The 19,727-nt window shown below is 42.8% G+C and overlaps 1 protein-coding gene across 2 annotated transcripts in view; it reads right to left on the reverse strand.

Moving 5' to 3' along the window:
- The window catches only part of chrm2a (cholinergic receptor, muscarinic 2a), a 51,332-nt gene extending 32,115 nt beyond the window's left edge, over positions 1-19,217 (reverse strand). Inside the window, exon 1 of one of the 2 annotated variants that reach the window (XM_049009719.1) lies at positions 19,056-19,217. The gene's annotated coding sequence lies outside the window, so the exon portion shown is untranslated. Of the gene's footprint in view, positions 1-14,998; positions 15,390-19,055 lie in introns of those variants that run through there. The other variant, XM_049009720.1, reaches the window with a different exon arrangement.
- Between the last annotated feature and the right edge of the window lie 510 nt (positions 19,218-19,727).

Below are 19,727 nucleotides of genomic sequence, written 5' to 3' on the forward strand. Positions count from 1 at the left end.
ACACGTTGTGGGTCTTTTACTGAAGCGTCACAAATATTTGCAGCTTTGAAGTAATAAAACCAAGACAGGTGAACAGGACCATGCAGATCCTTTCTGGAGTGTGGCTGCTCGAAGCCTTTGACACATGCATTAAAGGGGCACCCATTACCATTAAAGAGATGCACTTTAAATAGTCATGCCGATAGTGGCTTCTCTCGCCCTTGACACGTGTCTGCAGGTGAAATAAGGAACACGATAACCATTTAAGTCTGCAATTATTATTTTTATATTACTAATAAGATGTATAGGATTGACCCAGAGCCTATTTTTGTTCACGTAAAAGTATGCAGTATAGATTTGTCTACCGCGTCCTTTAGTGTTCGTGAAAAAAAAAAAAATCACCATTTTCCACCATTTTCTGTGTTTGGTTACTGGTCTCCACATGGTGTTATAGCTGGGCCCCATGGTTTACTGTTCACATGTACTGCTTACCGGGCTGGTTTCAGTTCACTATGTCATTAGTATTTTGTAGACAGTGTCAGAATAGAGTTCAGTTTTCTTACCCAAACAGATGAATCTTCCACAGAGATAACAAAAAATACGCAGTTGATGTTTAAGAACCCGGGGGATGTTTCTGGACTGTGAGGATGGATGCGGCGAGTTCCCTGGGTCAGTGGCATTCAGGAAGGACTGCGGAGTGGTGAGGTCGGGGGCTCAGCATGAAGTGATCCCACCCGACGAGCATCCGACAACCAAACCTAATGGCCAGCCTCATTAGACATGTTCTGCTAGTTCTTGCACTGTCATGACTCTAGTCTTTGTGTCCCTTTTACGATTTAAGTCTAGTCAATGTCTAAATGTAGCATGTGATGTATACTGTCTAATCACTGTCTCAATGTAGTATGTGATGTATACTGTCTAATCACTGTCTCAATGTAGTATGTGACGTATACTGTCTGATCACAGTTTCAAGCGCGGTGCCCAAACTATGCTGCGATGACGACGCTCGACCAGCCACTGCGAGTAGATAACAAAACCTTCACATAAATGTCTGCTTTTCAGCAGCTGAGAGACAGTCCTCTGTGATATTTTTCACACTGTGTCTCCAGCAATTGCGAGTCTCCTAGGTCAGCTATGTTTCCCGGTTAAAAATACATACAGTCTACCATCATTGCTAAATTCTACGCCAGCAAACTGCCTCGGCTTCTTCGTAGAACATGATTTGTATGTACATTTGTATGTAAAACCTGCGCATACTGTTCTATCTGGTTATAAGTTCGGATACATTATATTGGTTCCCAGCTCTGTGTAACCCCATTGTGTCTCAGTGTGTTATTTTGAATATGGCTGCTAACTGCTGGCACACTAGAGTGCTGTCTCTGTGTGTGTTAGGGAGGTTGGAGCAGCCTACATGGGCTAAGGGAGGGTCACTGTGACCATGGTGTATTAGCCACGGAGACACTGGCCTGGACTGCAGAGACAGCAGCTCTGAAGGAAAACCGAGACTTTCAGGCCAGGGAATCAAACTCCAATCCTAGTAGCATGAAGCCAGAAGGCAGAAATATATATATATATATATATATATATATATATATATATATATATATATATATATATATATATATATATATATATTCATGCAAAGAAGGAGAGAGTGAGAGAGAGAGCAAGAGAGAGAGAGAGGGAGGGACCTTGTTTCATTGCAGTGCTACGGAGTAAGGGCCCCCCAGGGAAATGTGATTATCCGTCACAGAGGCCTTGTTCATTACAACCCCCCCCCCCCGCTCCATTTGTCCAGATTTGTAGAAAGTAACACAACTGTGGGTGTAAATTGCATGCTGAACGAGAACCACAGCTGACTGTTGACTCCTGATTACAAAAGGAACACTACGTTACAACATACAAATCCATGTATCACCGAAACACCTCATATTCCTCAGAACTGGATCAGAAATGAGGAGAGATAAGTTGTTACTTTCTTTCACACGCAAACTTGTCCCGACTGGTACGAAGCAACTCATCACACACTGTAGTCAATATCAACGGTGTGTAGTTTAATAGCCTCACTTGATTGATGCTGAAAACCTTAATCATGTGGCCGCAAGTGGCTCTTTACGGAGGACAAATAGACAGTATCTGATGTAAGCTACAAGCTCAAGCTGTCGGGGTTTGTGGGCTGCCACACGCACGGCAACGAGGCCTAATTAACGAGAAACAAATGTGGCTCATTTAATTAAACCGCTCCGTCTTTATTGATATAAAAACATTGGGAATTTGCATGTGTAATTTATTTTGTGTCGCCCCGGATATTATTGAGTGATCGTGTTTCCCCATCGTTTCCTGCATCAGGCCATGGGTCGCGGATTGTGGCCGGAATTTTAAGTGGGAATCGGGGCGAACCCGCCTGCTTTGGCAGTGTCCGACCTCCAAACCGACACTCACCGTCTCCAATCCCACCCCATCCTGGAACCGGGATATATTTCTCTGCAGTTTGCCAATATACTCAAAGCCACGCTCATCTCCATAAACCTGCTGTTCATGTGAACTCGTGCGGGGGGGCGGTCGCTGAATCCGATCTATCGCTCTCTGACGGCTGCAGTGTCCCGGATACTTTCCTCACATTCACTTCCTAACTCTCACGAAAAAAAATTACATCATTTGCCACAAAAAAGGGTTTATGATTGCATTAAATCAGCCTTATTGTCAAACATTCTATCACTCAGCAAAAAGAAAGTCCCGTCCTTCCCCATTTCCTGACTCCCGAGAGTACAGCCAGATAATCTTAATACTGGATCCTGGATCCTACTTAGATCAGGGTGCCAGACAGTCCGAGGTGCCAATGGAAAATTCTTGCATGGTGGCATAGTGCCAACTGAACACAGAAACACGCTCCTCACATCTGTCTGATTTAGCACACATTCTGTCATCATTATTATACTTTTTCCCATAATGCATTTGGAGTACAATATTTATCTTGGCCTCGCAGAATAGTCCAGTCCTGGACTGGACTGCTGCAGGAAGTCGATGGAGCAGCTCTCCGGTGCCGGCGTGATGCCGAACAGCGTGTCCACCTGACTGCTGTAAAGTGCTGATAACGACTCACTTTGACCGGGAATTGTTTAGACGTAACCCTCCCACCACCAGCCCCTACGAATGAGGTAACCTGGTGCCTTCCTCTCCGAAGGGAGATTCAAAGACTGACACCTGCTGCTAGGACTTCATTCAGTTGGAGTAGGACCACAAACCCTCCAAAATGGTATTTTTCGTTGATTATGCGACTTGGCCTTAGTCTCTCAATGCTTTTCCATTCAGGTGCTTTTGTATAGATATTTGAATTTCATCTCATGCAACGACGAAGACAATTATATTATGAGACGTCTCCATGCCTCAGTGATTTATTTATTGTACTCTGGAAATTTTTTCGACACATAGACAGCATTAACATGCTTTGAAAGGCAAAAGAGACGGAATTTTAAAATGAATTTTGAAAGCCGGAATTATAGGGAAGGTAGATCAGTAGTTAGTCGCACTGCTGCCTGACATCTCAAAGGCTTGAGGATTTGAGTCCCCACCGGCTCTTTGTGACTGGGGCTTGCATGTTCTCCTGTGATCTCTCAGCCCTGGTGGGTGAACTGGTGTCACTAAATTGCCCATAGCGTTTGACACCCATCATAGATATCATAGATGTCCTTCACCTTATGGCCTTTGCTGCCTGGGATAAGCTCCAAGCCCCACCCCATGATCTAAACCAGCTTACAGTATGTGGTTAGGTGGAGGGACAAGTTAACACATATGGATCTAAAATTAGTCAACCATTCAGTTTTTAAAGGAAAAACTACATTTTACTTACGGCCATGTTTTTCTAAACATTTATAAACACATTCATAATGCATTATAATGCATTCATAAAGCATTATAAACATGGCCGTAAATATTTATAAAAAGGCATAACACATTATAGCCATGTATATGCACTATAAATCCTTGATAATGGAGTAGAAAGCATCCTTAATGCTTATACCAACCATTATAATGCATTATAAAGGAATGTATAGCATTATACTGTAGATGAGAGCTTCATAAGGCATTAATAATGCATTATACACATGGCTATAATGTGTTATGCCTTTTGATAAATATGTATAGCCATATTTATAATGCTTAATGAATGAATTATTATTTTTTATGAATGTGCTTATAAATGACTAAAACATAGCCTTAAGTGTTACTGGAAAAACTTTCAAGAGATGTGGGTGATGGGGAATTTGATGATTAACAGGGTCATCTGTCCAGTGGTGAAGCAGGTGTGTCATGTCTTTTAATGGCGCTGGATGGTATAACCAGTGCATATGGCTCCTCAGAGCCTCCAGACCCACCTACCAGGGATTCCTAGTCTACTGACCCAGCATCATGCTATTCCTGTTGGTAGACCCACAAGCAAATCATCCACCGGTTCGCGGCACTGATGAAATTTATGTCTCTTTATTGTGCAGTAACAGATGGCTCATGAAGGGGAAGGGGAGCTGTGATTGCATAACTCCAGATAGTTCACAGATCCGAGAAGAGGCAGGTAAAGGCTGGGAGAGCCGGCGCTTCAGAAAACAGATGCCTTACTTCACCAAAAAAAGACAAATTTCCGATTTCATTTAGAGTGAAATTAAACTTTTTGAGATGCCGAACAACAATCCAGATTACGAGGCAGTCACGTTGGGCGGAAATATTCAGTGCAAAAACACATCTGGTTTTTATTTCTTTTCACAGTGGATGCTCAGGAAAGCTAAACTCGGAGCGGATTAGAGAGCTGCTCTGCTTGGTGAGGAAGAGATTGAATAATGAATAATTCATGCAAGCCAGTGGAGGAAGACTATAAGTCCCTGAGCTCTCCGATACCAGCCTGTATGGCTTTCAGTGGCTAGAGAGTCATTGGGACTGAATCGCTTCTGATTTTAATGCATAAATGAGGTAAATGAAAACTGTACTATTAGGACATTTCTCAATAGGAAAATTGTACTGTATCTGTGATGCAGTACAATGCATCACAGATCAAAAAAAAAAACTCTTCTGAGTTTTGATTACAAAGGCGATTGTGACATCATAATATGTGATTATGACATCATAATATGCAAAGCTTAAAGGGGAGGTCACAAGTAAACATAATGTAGATCTAGTATGTAAGGAAATGTGATTAATTTTCTTTAACTCCCCCATACCCTGAGACTGTGCGACAGGGGCAGATGCTGGCTAGTTTTAAATGCCCATGGAAGTGGCTCCCATGACTCCATGGTCTTGTCACGCCAGTTGCAAAGTTCTGAGGACATTACAGCGATAAAGCTAAGCGGCATGGTTCAAATCCCAGTTTGCACTTCAAAGTGACTGGGTCGGTGGACGGGCTCTTCCTGCCTGTCAGCCTCGCCAAAGAGCCAAACAGACTCATGTGCACTGGCTACAGCTGTATTATATGAAGGATATGCAGGTTAAGGGGAGGTTCTCCTGGGGTTGGGGGAGTTCTCTTCAAGCTGTCAGACGTAAGGGGAGGGGGGTTCTGTCCATGTCTGACATATAGGGGGTTTTCCTCATTGGGAACAGGGGGATCTGTTGCCTGGGTGATGATGACGTAAATGGAAATAACTCAACCAGCTGGAGTGCATCTGTAGATGGTCAAAAACAAGAATCGCTGTCGATGTCGACACAGAGTACATAGCCTGCCAGACTTCCTGCTCCCCATGGACAGAAACATCACCTCCCTTCCCTTTAAACCAAGCTGAGGAGGTCATGCAGGGTCGGCATCATGCAACAGCAGTGAAATGGCCGCGTGTCAGGGAGTCAGACGGTGGGGGACACACACGCTTTGACACCAGGGAGAAGGTCGGTCTTTGGTGCTGTCAGGGGGAAGGCCTTCCACTGACACCGATGCGATTTCTGTTGTCAGAATCAGAATCAGGCACTCTTCTGCGTAGGCATGCGGGCCAATTAATTTGCCCTCAAACAAAAAAAAAACAGATTGAATCGCTGCAAGTCTCTCGGCACCGAGGTAGCGTGAGTGGGGACAAGCTAGGGAAGATCATGAGGTAACGACAATTCAAAGAGGAATTAGACAAGGGAAATGAGCCCAACACTGAAAGGGAAAACAAATAAACAAACAAATGAGGAAACAAATGAGGAATCAGAGGTGCAGAACCAGGTCGATTATCTGGAAGGTACAGCAACAGGCAAGGAGTAGCAAATATTCACGGAGAGAGGAACTCGATACCTCAGGGACGATCCTAGAAATGTGTCACCTACACAGCACAAACTGAAAGGACACGGGATTAAATGGCCCTCATCCGTTCCCAGGGTTCTTGGCAGAATGATTATTTTTGAATTAAAAGAAAAAATCTGTTCCCTGGGTGACATCGACATGTTTAAGCTGACTTACGGTAGCGCAGGGGTCCATAAAAGATATGCGAAATGTGACTTACAGTTAAATCAGCAAATAATAGCCTGAATGGATAGCAAGGAATAGAGTTAAGCTGGAAAACTTTTCCCTCCTAGTTTTTTACAGTATTATTATGCCACTCCATGAGCCTTGTTAAATACTGTGGTGGGTGTGGCCAGCACAGGATGGAGAGTCACGTGACTGGGGTTTTTCGTGCTGATTGGTTCCACCTGTCTCTTGTTCCCAGAAATGGCTATAAATGCGTACGAAACCTGTTTTGTTTCAGCCAGTGAAACTGTACATAGTTAAAATGTCAGAACCCAAATTTCCTTCCCGAGTTTGCAGTCTTTATTGTCTTCTTATACACGGAAGTGGCTTTTTCCTTTAGACATTTGCGTTTTGTGGTGTTCAATGTTCCCCTGTCCCTTTGTAACCCTCATTTCTCCGTTGACCATAATGAATAAAGAGATTCTCAGCAATATTCATCTCACAATGAATTATTACATCACCATTTATGTAATACCTGAAATAGAAGGCGACCTATAACGTTTTTCATAATGTGTTTGAGAGGCACTTGGGATTGTTTTGAATCACTGTTCAGTCTTCAGATGGCTTCGGTTTAGATTTTAAAACATATTAATATGATACTAAATATTGCAATCCTGTTCACAATTGGGAAATAGTATCAGCTCACTGCCTATCTGTAATGTGCCTTGAATCATTCTCATGACCTCCATGCATCTACACAAAGTGGGTGACAGATCTTTCTGGAATGACAAAAAAAATTGGGGGAAATAATGATGCAACATGCACACGCTTCGGCACCGCCGCTGAGGACACACGTGTTCATCCAGTTCACATCTGAGCCCTCCTGGAGCGCAATCAAATTTTTAAAACACCGTGAGTCACTGGCTGGATGGGTGAAATGTTCTTTCAACAGAAATAGTGATGAATGCACTTTCAATGAGCTGACAGGCAACGTGAGTCAGTGCCCACCGTGAACGCCAAGCGAGACGACAAAACACGCATCTAAATATACATACCGCTCAGGCCCAAACCCACACATGCGGACACTTTGCAGAGGTTAAAACGAGTGGTTATTTGAAGATGTGAGGAACCACATTTAAGGTTAATTTGAAGAACAACAGTGCTTTGTGGATTTTATTGCACTTATTGAAAAGTACGGGGATTTTTTTGTAACTAAATCCCTTGCTTAATGTTGTAATTAATATTTTTTCAATGATTTTTGTGCTACTGTTTGCTGGGTGTGTAATTGATTGCTCAGCTGTGGGTATTTGAAGGGTATTTGATTCTTTTGCAGAGAATATGGTAGGAATCGCTGCATCGTGGAAGAGTACTAGATCTGAGCTAGGCACTGCATCCCAGTCCGGCTCAGCCACATTCGCTTTGACGCGTGTGAGAGGTGACAAGCCTGTCGGGCCTCTGGGATGAATCTCCGGCCCTCGTTCACAGGGGCAGCTATGGACGACAGGATACCACTCGCTGTGGACCGAGGGGGGGGGGGGGGGGTTATGGGAGGGGGAGATGGAGGGCTAAAGACCTTTGAGCGACAAAAAAACATAGAAATGAGCAGAAATTGGAAAAGAAACAGCGAGGAAAGGAAAGGGGGAGAGACGGAGATGAAGAGAGACAGGAACTGCAATCCTGCATTCTAATAGCATCCATTATTACCTGCATGGAAGCAGAACTGCTCTAATTGGTTGCTGTTTTGTCTTATTGATTGCATAAGAGGCAGGGAGGGTGAGCCCTTGCATCATGTCCAAACATATTACCCTCTCCTTCAAAAAGACAGAATGAGCGCTAATCGTTTCTCGCATGTTCATTTACCATCCCGCAGATCTCCTGGGGATTCCACTATGACCAATACAGAAATCGGTAACAAAGGCTTCTTTCAATTAGCAACTAACGGACATGTTGACGTTCAGGGCTTTTACGTTTCTTTTTTTGTTCCACGTTACCTGGCAGGAGTTTTTTCTTTTGTTAAACGATTAAAGTTCAGCACTTTCAATAATATCCATTATTGACTTAAACTGCACACCCCAGAAAGCACTTTCTTTTTGCACCTCTGTGTTTCTGGCTGACGTATGTTTCAAAAAGAGGTCATTAGGGTTTGAATTTTTTCTTCTTTTACACTCTAATTTAAGAAACAAGCATACAGTTTTATTGAAAGATAACATACTTCACAGTTCAATACCTTTCAGATAAAGTACAGTTACCTGATAGACCTGTAAATTTCACGCCCTTGTTGTACTGCAGGTTTTCCACACCAGTGCTAACTTAGTATTGACTTAGTATTTGTATTGAATAAAGCAGTATTGAATAAAACCCATAATCAACAGATACACTTCTCATATTTCTTTAACTTTGTTAATTTCTATACCACCTGCTACTTATTGTTGGTGTGCATGATGGGGTGGCACAAGTCCTACTAGCAAATCACCATTTGTTGCAGAACTAGTGATGTGATTTTATGTAGACTGCTCAGAGTAGAGCTGTCTGATTTTTTTTATGTAGACTGCTCAGAGTTTTATATCACTATCTCTGATTTATTTTTATGTAGACTGCTCAGAGTTTTATATCACTATCTCTGATTTATTTTTATGTAGACTGCTCAGAATAGAGCTCTCTGAATTTTTATGTAGACTGCTCAGAGTTTTATATTACTATCTCTGATTTGTTTTTATGTAGACTGCTCAGAGTTTTATATAGATTTCTCTAGGATTTTTATGTAGACTGTTCAGAATAAAGCTCTCTGAATTTTTATGTAGACTGCTCAGAGTTTTATATTACTATCTCTGATTTATTTTTATGTAGACTGCTCAGAGTTTTATATCACTATCTCTGATTTATTTTTATAAGGACTGCTCAGAGTTTTATATGGATTTCTTGGAAATTTGATGGAGCGAGTACCTGGTGAGCTACGGCCAGAGGCAAGGTTGGGGGGGAGGGTGGGGGTGGAGGAGATGGGCACCAGTGAAGGGTGGCTCACTCCGAAAAACATCTCCTGAGCAATTTATGTCATACTGACACACTTTAACATTGGAATGGGCTCCCCCCCCGCCGTCACAGTCAGCTTGAGACGCCGCCTTCTTGGCAAGCTCCTCAGTTGACGCGGCTTTCGGGAATAATGTTGGCAGCAAAAGGAGACAGGTCAAAATGCAGACTAACAAATAAGAGGCCAGCAGATTACTTAAATTACAGGCAAATCTTACACATTCCGTAGCTACAAACAAGCAAAGAAATGGACTTTCAGAGTGGCATTTGTTGTAAATGTCAAGCCTTTCACCATGAAAAGAACTTGTAGTCAACCGAGCACACAATGGATCCCTCCTGAATGTCAAGAACTGCAACTCGATTCTGCTTGACATGTTTTCAGTGGTACGTCCGCTAGGCTGCGTTTATCGCTTCCCTTCAAGAAGCAAAGGCACGTTAGCGTAAACCCCAGCAGAGATGCTGAGCAAACGGAGGATCCAGCAGCCGCTCTCGGGCTCTGTGTGCAAATATTTCATTTCTTAGGTTAAAAACCTCCTCAAAATTCATTTCTGTAAGACAATATAGGCTCTGTGACTGTAAAAAAAATATATATTCTTGAAATGAGCGAGCAAAAGAAAAAAAAAAAGCTAGGCAACCGCGAAACAATTCTGCCATGATGTGCCAGTACTGCCGTAACCAATGACACGTCGGTGACACGTCTGCAGGGCGGAGCTCCATGTGCCCCTATTTGAGAAACACTGCTTTCTTCTCAGCATTTTTTACCGCAAGGTATAAGATAATGAGCCCACTACTGGCGACAGCCAAATCCATCTCATTCCTCTCACACCAAACGTGAACCAGGTTCATCCCGACATCCTCAGCGTCCACCAATTCTGTTGCCGTCGCAGAATACATCCACGTGCATCACCCGCCCCTCGCACTTCTCCACACCCGTGGTCTGTGTTTGACTTCGAGAGACCAGGTGCTGTTGACTCTCAGCTCTCATCTCCCGTCACATTCCCCTTGGACACAGCCGCTTGGGGGCACTGCCCGTACATGAGAGAGAGAGAAAGAGAGAGAGAGAGAGAAGAGAAAGAGAGAGAAGGGGGGAGAGAGAGAGAGAGAGAGAGAGAGAGCAGAAACAGAGAGAGAGAGAAAGACAGAGAGAGAGAGACAATTGCCTTCGAAATCCCGAATGGAAAGAAAATGGCCACCACGTGTTAGGGGATCAATTTTCTACGCAGGTATTTTGTCTGCGTAAAAAGAATTTTAAATGCCTGTCTGCAATGTATCATGACTGGCCTGACAGTAAAACTTGATAGATCTGTCTCTGTGTGGGAGAGAGAGTAGGATTGGGCAGGGGGACATGTGGACGAGGGCCTGCAAGTGACAGCAACCTGAGAGGACTGTCAATGTACCTTCATGCCGTCCCCTTTGAACGTCTTATTAGTGACCCTGATGGAGATTCCATGCTTGTAGGTCTATAGCAAGATAGTAAGAATCCCCAGCGTTGAGTCTTCCTGAAGATGCTTTATTGTCTTAATTATCTTCCGCATCTTCCTGTAGGCTCCTTCGCTCATTACATCTCCAAACAGGGTAACAGTAATAGGCATCATAATTATTATTATTACTACTTTGTACTGATACTACATCTAAGAATAGCAGTCATGCTAATGGGCTTTTTGCTGTCCCCAAAAAGGCTGATTAATTAAGAACCGCCTCTCATTGCTGTGGAACGAATCAGCAGTAGCCACACGGCGGTACGACGACGCAGACGCATCCCCTCAGACACCCCCCTCAGTCCCGATGGGCATCTGCCCAAAGCCACGACTCTGTGTCAGACTTACGGCAACCGCGGTACAGCGGAGATCGGTGTTTTGAAGGCCAGCGATGAGGCGGCTATCCCATGTGGGTGTTTACCACAGCAATGGCCTGGGAACAGTGGTGGGACTAAAAAGATGCTGCTAGACAGTGGAACTCTATTGGAACTAGGGAAAGAGCCTCGAAAGGACAGCAGGACGTCCACAGTGACACGATAATGTAACAATAGGGCTATACTTATGACGGCACAACTGATTATTTTATCCAGAGCTTTCTGTATTTACGTCATTCCGTGCAGCAACCTGCTCCTTGTAAGTGACAGGATTAGCCAGCCAAGATAAAGCCACCAGATAAGAGAATCAATCAGACTAGAGAGCGTGGAGGTGACATTGTCTTCATTGTATTCTCACATAGGCTCAATTATGCTCCACTGCTGTTGTCACTAATTACAGATTTCACATATGCAATTACTCCAAGCCCCGAGGTCGCACAGCTCACACAAGATCATCCTTGTTAACTGAATACTGAATATTTATTTACGTTTATGTATACATTAAAGCTTTCTGTGCCGGAGGTTTGCAGAAAAATTCATGCTTGAGTCGCTGTACAATGGCAATTTAACTGAGGATGAAGTTTTCTTAATTTATACCATGCTGGTTCAGTGAGGAGCATCATTCCCTTGAAGCACTACTTCCTACCTCCAGGTTTGGGGCTACATAACCTACCTAAGGTCTGTGTGTACGGAGTTTACATGTGTTGTGTGGGTCTCCTCCCCCAGATATGTAAACCGGCCTCTCTTGATTGCCCAGCGCATGCACCAGCCTCCCTCCCTGTACTGTGTAAGCAGTTGGAAGATGGGTAGCCCATTGTCACTATCTAAATGCCCTCCCCATTTTACTTTACACTCAAATAACAGCTCAAAATATCACAAAACATTGCCAAATCCCTTATTTAAAAACATCACCTACTGTATGTGTCCATCTCATATATAGATGTGGAACATTTATTCAAAAAAAAAAAAAAAAAATATATATATATATATATATATATATATATATATATATAATGTTTTTACTTTAAATTTGGGTTATTTATATAACACACGCTACATAAAATGTTGGAAACATGACATAATGGTAAAATAAGAGCCAGGGACATAAATAAGGAAGATTAGACTATGCGTTAACGACAACGGAAAGCCTGTTAGGATGAAGTGCATGGCAATTAGGCAGTTTGGGAGCTGGCTGCCAGGTCAGATCTCCAGTGACAGCATGAGCCATGGAACCTGCACCTTGACAGCCGTATAGCTGTCATATGAAGGGGATGCGCTGGCTAAATTTAACTTAAAGCGCTGCTTCACCTTATTGCAAATGTTAGCACAAGCAGAGCACCTAATGTAAATAAATGTGTGATAAGCGCAGAATCATGCACTGTCTCTAATCTACATACAGGTGGTGGTAACATTACAGCAACAGCTACCTGAAAATGTGGAAGGTTTATAACTTTCTGGTATTTTGTCTATAAATAAGAAATATATACATATATATATAAATACAATTTTGGCATTGTTCCGTTCCTTCAAATTTTATATTAAAATATATAATGTATACAATGCTGGGATTATAATATTTCATGCATGTTATGTCTATATTGCATTTACAGTCGAATTTTCATGCTTTAAAAGAATGGAGATGACAAAAGGGTGGGTGAGGTAGTAATGGCAGAGTTGGGTATTTACAGTCCGGAAAATAATAATCCAGGCCAAGATTGTGTTTCATCCAACCAGTGGAGTTCTCTGTGACTGTGACTATTTAACTCTGAAACTGCTCGGTTGAAACAAAATCTTGGTCTGGGTTTTTACGTTCTGGATCTGAACTATCCACCTTGGAGTAATATATAGCGTTCGATTGTGTTTATGTTATCTCTGACTGCGAGTGACCTTGTTCGCTGAGGGGTGGGGGGGGGGGGGGGGAGGTGCACACCCCTACTGTCTTGGCCAGCTCGTTCCCTGACACTGGGTCCTCTTGGCAGTACTCACACGACAGGAGACTGTCAGCTCCTCAGCCGTACTTACATTACATCTCACTCACCACTTCAGATACGATGGTATCTGGGAAGAAGCCGGCATCGACATGTTCGACAGGGGCATGGGAGGGAAAATTCCAGAACAGATCCGCGGCTGCACCAGGCATCTGTTCTGGCACTAGGCGACAACCTCGGCCCAACTAACTGAGTTTGAAGGTCGAAATCCATCTGCTATCGCCACATCAGCTAGCAGTGGCTGGCCAGCAGAAGAGACACCTCCCTTGGTTGCACCTGAAGCCCCTCTACACCCCCTACTTCAGCTGTTCATGACAATTCATGACCATCTCTTGTGTAGAGGACAGAAGCAACACCGACCAAGTGGGCATAATGGAAGCAAATGGACCATATTTCTGACTTATGTGATGCAAGAGAGTAACTCCAGTTTCCCCTATCGTGTTCCCAGAAAAAAGGTAAACATTTGTACCTTTTCTTGTCATTGGGGCTGTACCCTGTTAATTCTATGGAACATCCCAAAGGTACAAACAGCATCGATGTACCATCAATGGTACAGAAATGTACCTATGCTAAAGGGACAATTTTCGCCCCAGTGACAAGCAAAGGTACAAATGTTTACCTTTTTTCTGGGAACACGATAGGGGAAACTGGAGTTACTCTCTTTTTTTGTTTTGAGTGCAGGAAACAGGGAAGATACAGGTATGAGATCAGTCTAGATCAGGAGGGATGTCCCCTATGAGACTAAATGAGTCTGACTGCTTGTCTGGCCACATGGGTCCACTTAACTTGTATTGAGTGTGTGCAATATAACTCTTTGCTGGATCAATGAAGAGGCACATAAGCTCTCTAACTGCGCATAACCTCAAATTCATAAATCTCACTGATTTGCAGACCACTGACTGCCGGAGTACGCAAATGGATCGAACGACTAAATAAAGCATTCTTTCATCATTTATTATTTAAGTAGGAAAGTTAAAGAGGCACCCTGAAAGAACCCTCAGGGCCTTCGCCATTTTGAGACGTGGGCACCATGCACATCATGTTTACTGCGGTCCTTAGGGAAGGAGGAATTAATCCAAAAACTTCTACTTTAAAATTCCTCTAACATCTTCCGCTAGCTGACGTGTTTGCTTTATACCATCGATTCTACATTAATCTTATTCATACAGACTAGGTCATTTTGGTAATGGTAGATAGATAAGATATACGTAAATAATAAGAAATCGCCCTCAGACCTGTATTCCTTCTCCAAGGTCTGGCACAAACAACGAATGCATCCAATTTATAGTATTAACAGCGTCTCTTGAAGAAACGTTAGATTTACTAGTCAAGCATGACATTATAAACACCGCAGCTAAGTTATGCAAGTAATTGCACCCGTTTTTCGCAACAACAAGAAATATGGATAACTGTTTTAACTTTTGTCTTTTTTGTCCACTGTATACGTCGGCGACATCAAATTAATAGGTGAAACAAGATCCGTATAATTTCATTCAATCTGATTATTCCCTTCGCACGTCAGAAATAGGAGAAGGTATGTCCGTGACTTGCAATTAAAAAGCATTTAAAACCATGAACGAGCTTGAAATCTAATTAAACTGCTCAAATGATTTGTCCGGACAACACGTGCAATTACTAATGCGCTCATTTAAAAAGGCGAAGACCCAAAGCGCGGTGGACGTTAAGTGCGAGATGGCTGGTTGCCACGGCACAGGAACATCCCTTAAGATGTATGGAAATGATTTTTACCTTGAGAAGTGTAATAGTTGGCTACGAGGCATCGGAATTATCTCGGTAGAGCCTTGGAGGTCCTGGCAAACAGGTAGGATTTGGTCCTTCGATATCCGGATGGGAAAGCTGGACCCGAGGGAGTTAATTTGCAGGTAGGTCTAATAGTGTCGATAACACCGAGACCAAAGCCTCTGTGTATGTTCTTGGCCACTTCGGTTATCAAATAGTCGCCTCAAGCTCGGAAAGTCAACGAGCAACCCCCACACTCGTTCTCCACCCCTTCTGTCTAAAAGGATGCCGAAAACCCTGTTTGCGAGCAACGCCTCCGAAATAATTTAGAAATAGGATTTCATCCTGTGGTCTGCGTTGGGCAAAGTTCGAAAAATGAGAATGAGTACTTTCATTTAGATCGTTGCAAAGAAGCTGAAATGTGCAGTCTTGTGTACTTGTGCACAAAACGTCCCATTCCCCCGCCCCCCCCCCAGCTTCTACACTTCCATTTTAACCTGCCAGACATGCAGCGGCATCTGTCACTCCACGGAATGTCCGTGTAACAGAACTAGGGTCGCCCGTGTCGCTTTTCTAATTTGAGGACAATCAACCGTATCGTAATGGGTCATTTAGGCTTCTCAAATTCTGATGTAGAAGTGCAAGTGATGGCCTGACTTCTAAGACTTTATTGTTAATGAAGCATTGGGTGTGCAGAAGTGTTTGGAATGCGACAAATAATTGGGCACGTGCTTATTAATTGCCCACAGTTATCAGATTGTAGCAATATTGTCTGTCATATGTATTACGAAGGTAAAGGACATTGCCATACTCTCAGATGCTTTAGTTTAGAAAGTACACTGCGCGCACACGAGAGGGACGCATGTAGCACAGATCATGCTGAAAATCACTTAAATATATCCAGCTGCCTAGCGCGTGCGCAGGCGATACATTAGACCAAATTAAGTCTGAGGCGTCTTATCTGTGTTGATTCGCATCTCCTTTTTGTTCTACATGCCTTGCATGGTTTAGAGTTCTGAAAATTTATGCTTTAGGGTGTTAGAAGTAATTAAACTCGGCTGCAATACTTCTGTAGCGTTCCAACCGTCCTCTCGAGGACCTGATCGTGACCCGTTCGGTTACGACTACGATAGTCTTACCGTAATCTCTTCCACCCCCAAGCATGCAAGCTTATGATATTTCTACTTTTTAATTTTGTTTTAATGGGAGGGTTGGGGAGGGTTGCGATGCCTTTCTCGGATTTGTTTTTATTTTTTATTTTTTTTCTATATCCAGACATGAACAATGCGTAGGATATGCACAACACGAGCACATGACCTGCTATGATTTCTTTTGCCATGTCACGGCGATTAAAGCAACAATATTTGGAACTGACAGACGCGCAAAAAAGCGCGTAAGTCTATAATTTTAATACTAAGCATTGGCTGCCCCCCCTCCACTAAATACTGTCTCATCACCTGGGTAAACAAGCACAAAAGCGTTTTAAATGGAGCAGGCGCGGATTTAAATAATGAACCACTTTAAGCAGTAGAATCATTCATCAACCATAGGAGGCTTATTACACTTACATCTGTGATACAAAACGCTAACAAAAATCCAATTATTCCTATTCTTCTAAGTGCAACTGAACGTACCCACTGGCGACGCGCACTGTTCCAACGGAGAATTCTTTTGTGGTGCAGTTTTCGTTTTTTGCATGCAATTTATAAGAGCTGCATGTCACACACAGCCAGGACAATGATTCTTTAAGTGAAGAACTATATACATTTTTTATTATTATTCATTAGATGCATGGAGTCACGTCTGCGGTGTAATCAGACTTAAGATGGAAACGCGTGAATAGAACATACTGCAATTCATCACGCAGGTGAAAATGTGACTCGCGCTAACGAAACGGTTTGAGTCGAGGTGCTATATCTATTGTGGTTTTCGCGGTTGGCTTTTAATGGCATCGCAGCTCGCCCTACGCGTAGGTAGTGATATTTGCGACAGATCTGATGTAATGTATTGCACCAGTACGCCCTGTGGGAAAAATAACGTGCAGTCTACCAAAACCAGTAACTGAAATTCTATCCTCATTGTTGTAGGCAGAAACTAAACCGCACCCTGACTTTTTTTTTGCTCCGCAAAAGATTCGTAATTGCCTAAAGTTCGCGTTGCCTCGCATAGCAATAGTCATAAATATAAGGTCTAACTCTGCAAAATCGTTCTGGAAGTGTAGTTTCCGATATCATTGTTCGTTGCGTTGCTGGAACAACATTCAGTCCATCGCAGTAGATATGCAATGCAATGCAATGTGCAGTATAGGGTAACACCTGTGGAAGGTGTCGAGCTGTCCGCTATTTTCAGGTCCGCTAAGATCAAGAATCAAGGTCCACTTAAGCCAGGGGCAAAGCGCCAGGACTGAGAAACAGAATTATGCTGGATGCCAAAGGATCTGTCGCCTCTCCATTGACGACTATCCCAAGGGACACCAACATTTTTAATAAATGCTTGTAATTTAGTTGGATTAATTACCTATCAATTACCTAAAGTGATGTTGCATATTGAATTTAAATATCGAGGTAATTTGCTAATTAATGATAGCCTCGGGGCAGGTAATTTTGGCAGATTACTATAACGGCAATATCAGTAACTACAGCGGACCGACACGCTGACAATGGGTTTTAGTGGCGGTTTCAGACCGATGCTCTCGTGTGTCCGGGGGCGCAGAAAATGCGCCATCTAAGGATAAGGAGATGGTCAAGCAACCTTTCCACTTCTGGAAGTAGTTGCGTTTCGGTGTGCATTTGCTGGGGGGAGATGTCAATGGCGGAGGCGGCAGTAAAAGTTGCGCCACATAACGAATACCTGCATCCAAATCTAAGCATCCGAAGCAAAGCGTTAGGGGGGGAAATAATGGATGATATAATCCATATGAAATAATTGGCAAGATAGACATGGTATATCTCAACGTATCGATTTTACCTTATTCTATAACTGTGAGGGGTCTCGATATCTACCAGTGTGTGAGACAATGCAAAAAAGCAAATATTCCCACATTTTAATCCAAAATTGGTTGTACTCGTTTGCTGGAGCACGTTGTCCCGGGGCCAAACGCTTCATTGATTACAAGTCAAATTAAAACATTTTAAATAATTCAGAGCGATGGAGTTAGAATATTTTGCAGGCTACTTTAATAACCACGAATGTTTCCATTGCTTTTTCCCCATTTCATTGTCCAAGCAAAGAAAATGTAAGCAAGTTTTATGCAAAAGCGAAATATAATCTAAAACCATGAGAACGAGGTTAGGACGCATGAGTTGTCATTTCGTTTTTTTTTTTTTTTTTTTGTTTAAAGTTTAAGTATTCCAACGAAACCAATGCAAACCCATAACATGCCCATGTAACTACAGCGGTCACAGATCTCTTCCTTTTGGGGGTCGGTCGGTATTGTAAGATTGTACCACAGAGTCACAGCAAAATATATTCGCGTTTGATCTCAAGTCATACATAAGGCAGTGAACCTGCCTTCCGTTCCGTTGATAATTACTTTTATTTCCATGGGAAACGCAGAAACTAGCACCGATCTTGGTTGACATGAGCAGGAATCCATTTTACTAATTAAATTTTCACGACCGAACTGCTTCAAACACCAGCCGCAAAAATACAGATCAAACGTTTTTCAGATATGTGGTTATGGATACGACCGCACTCATGCAAGGCTTGCTCTTTTGTTCTTACTGTAATATTCGATAACATCCTATCCATTGTAGCGATATGCAATTTATCCTATACGGGAAATTACTTGTCTATTAGGTTCTCGTTAACATTTGTCTTTGTGTGTTATCAATAGACGGTTGCCGATAGTCGGATTAGTCGCCGCATCTGTCTTCGTTGCGTATTGGAAATCTGAGTTTTTTTTCATGATTTTTTTGTTTTTGTTTTCCAGTCGTCCAAACGTGTGCAAGCACTTTAACGCAGCACAGAAAGTTCGCAGTGATGAACTTAGGTACTCCTGCGCACACTAACGGATTTAACAGAAATCATGGCAGTCCGGATCATCATGCTTTCCCGGTTTAATTACCTTTCTTTTACACTTCCGCGGTCCACCCCCTTTCATTCTCTTTCCTCCCGGGGAAGCATGCGGTCTGCTCGTCCGCTTCATCGGGCAGCTGCTCGTCTGAGGACATGTTTATGGAATAAAGGCTGCTAGAGATGGGGACGCCTCTTAGATGGGGAGAGAGAGAGGGAGAGAGGCACAGCGACCAGGGAAACGGGGGGAGACTGAACGATACTCACGTAGAATATGGAAAAGCCCCTTTCTCGCTGATGGTGCCATAGAATATTCTCATGTTATTGCTTCAAGTTGGTGACACACTTAAAATAAAATCTCATGCAAGCCTGTTCTCTGTCATTTACCGCTGCTATGGCTTCTTGCAACTTGTAGGCTATGTTTTTAAGGAACGTAGGTAAGAAATTTAACTTCATACATGTAGGCCTATGTGTTTTTATGTTCTATATTATAATATGCCAGGAACCATATGCAGCACCATATACAACCTCAATTGCTAAATGTTCATTCAATTAAAGTTTATATTCATACATAACGCTTTTGGAAACTAAGGCGTTATGTATTATGAGTGTTAATGTAGTCTTTTGTAAAGTCATCATGCTTAGCGATGTCTTACAGTCGTATTTAGAGCGTGTTAGAATAGTAGTGTTGTCTGCCCTTTGTAAGAAATGTGGCTCCTTTAGT

The sequence above is a fragment of the Brienomyrus brachyistius genome, chromosome 3 (assembly GCF_023856365.1).
Source record: "Brienomyrus brachyistius isolate T26 chromosome 3, BBRACH_0.4, whole genome shotgun sequence".
In the NCBI taxonomy this organism is placed as follows: domain Eukaryota; kingdom Metazoa; phylum Chordata; class Actinopteri; order Osteoglossiformes; family Mormyridae; genus Brienomyrus; species Brienomyrus brachyistius.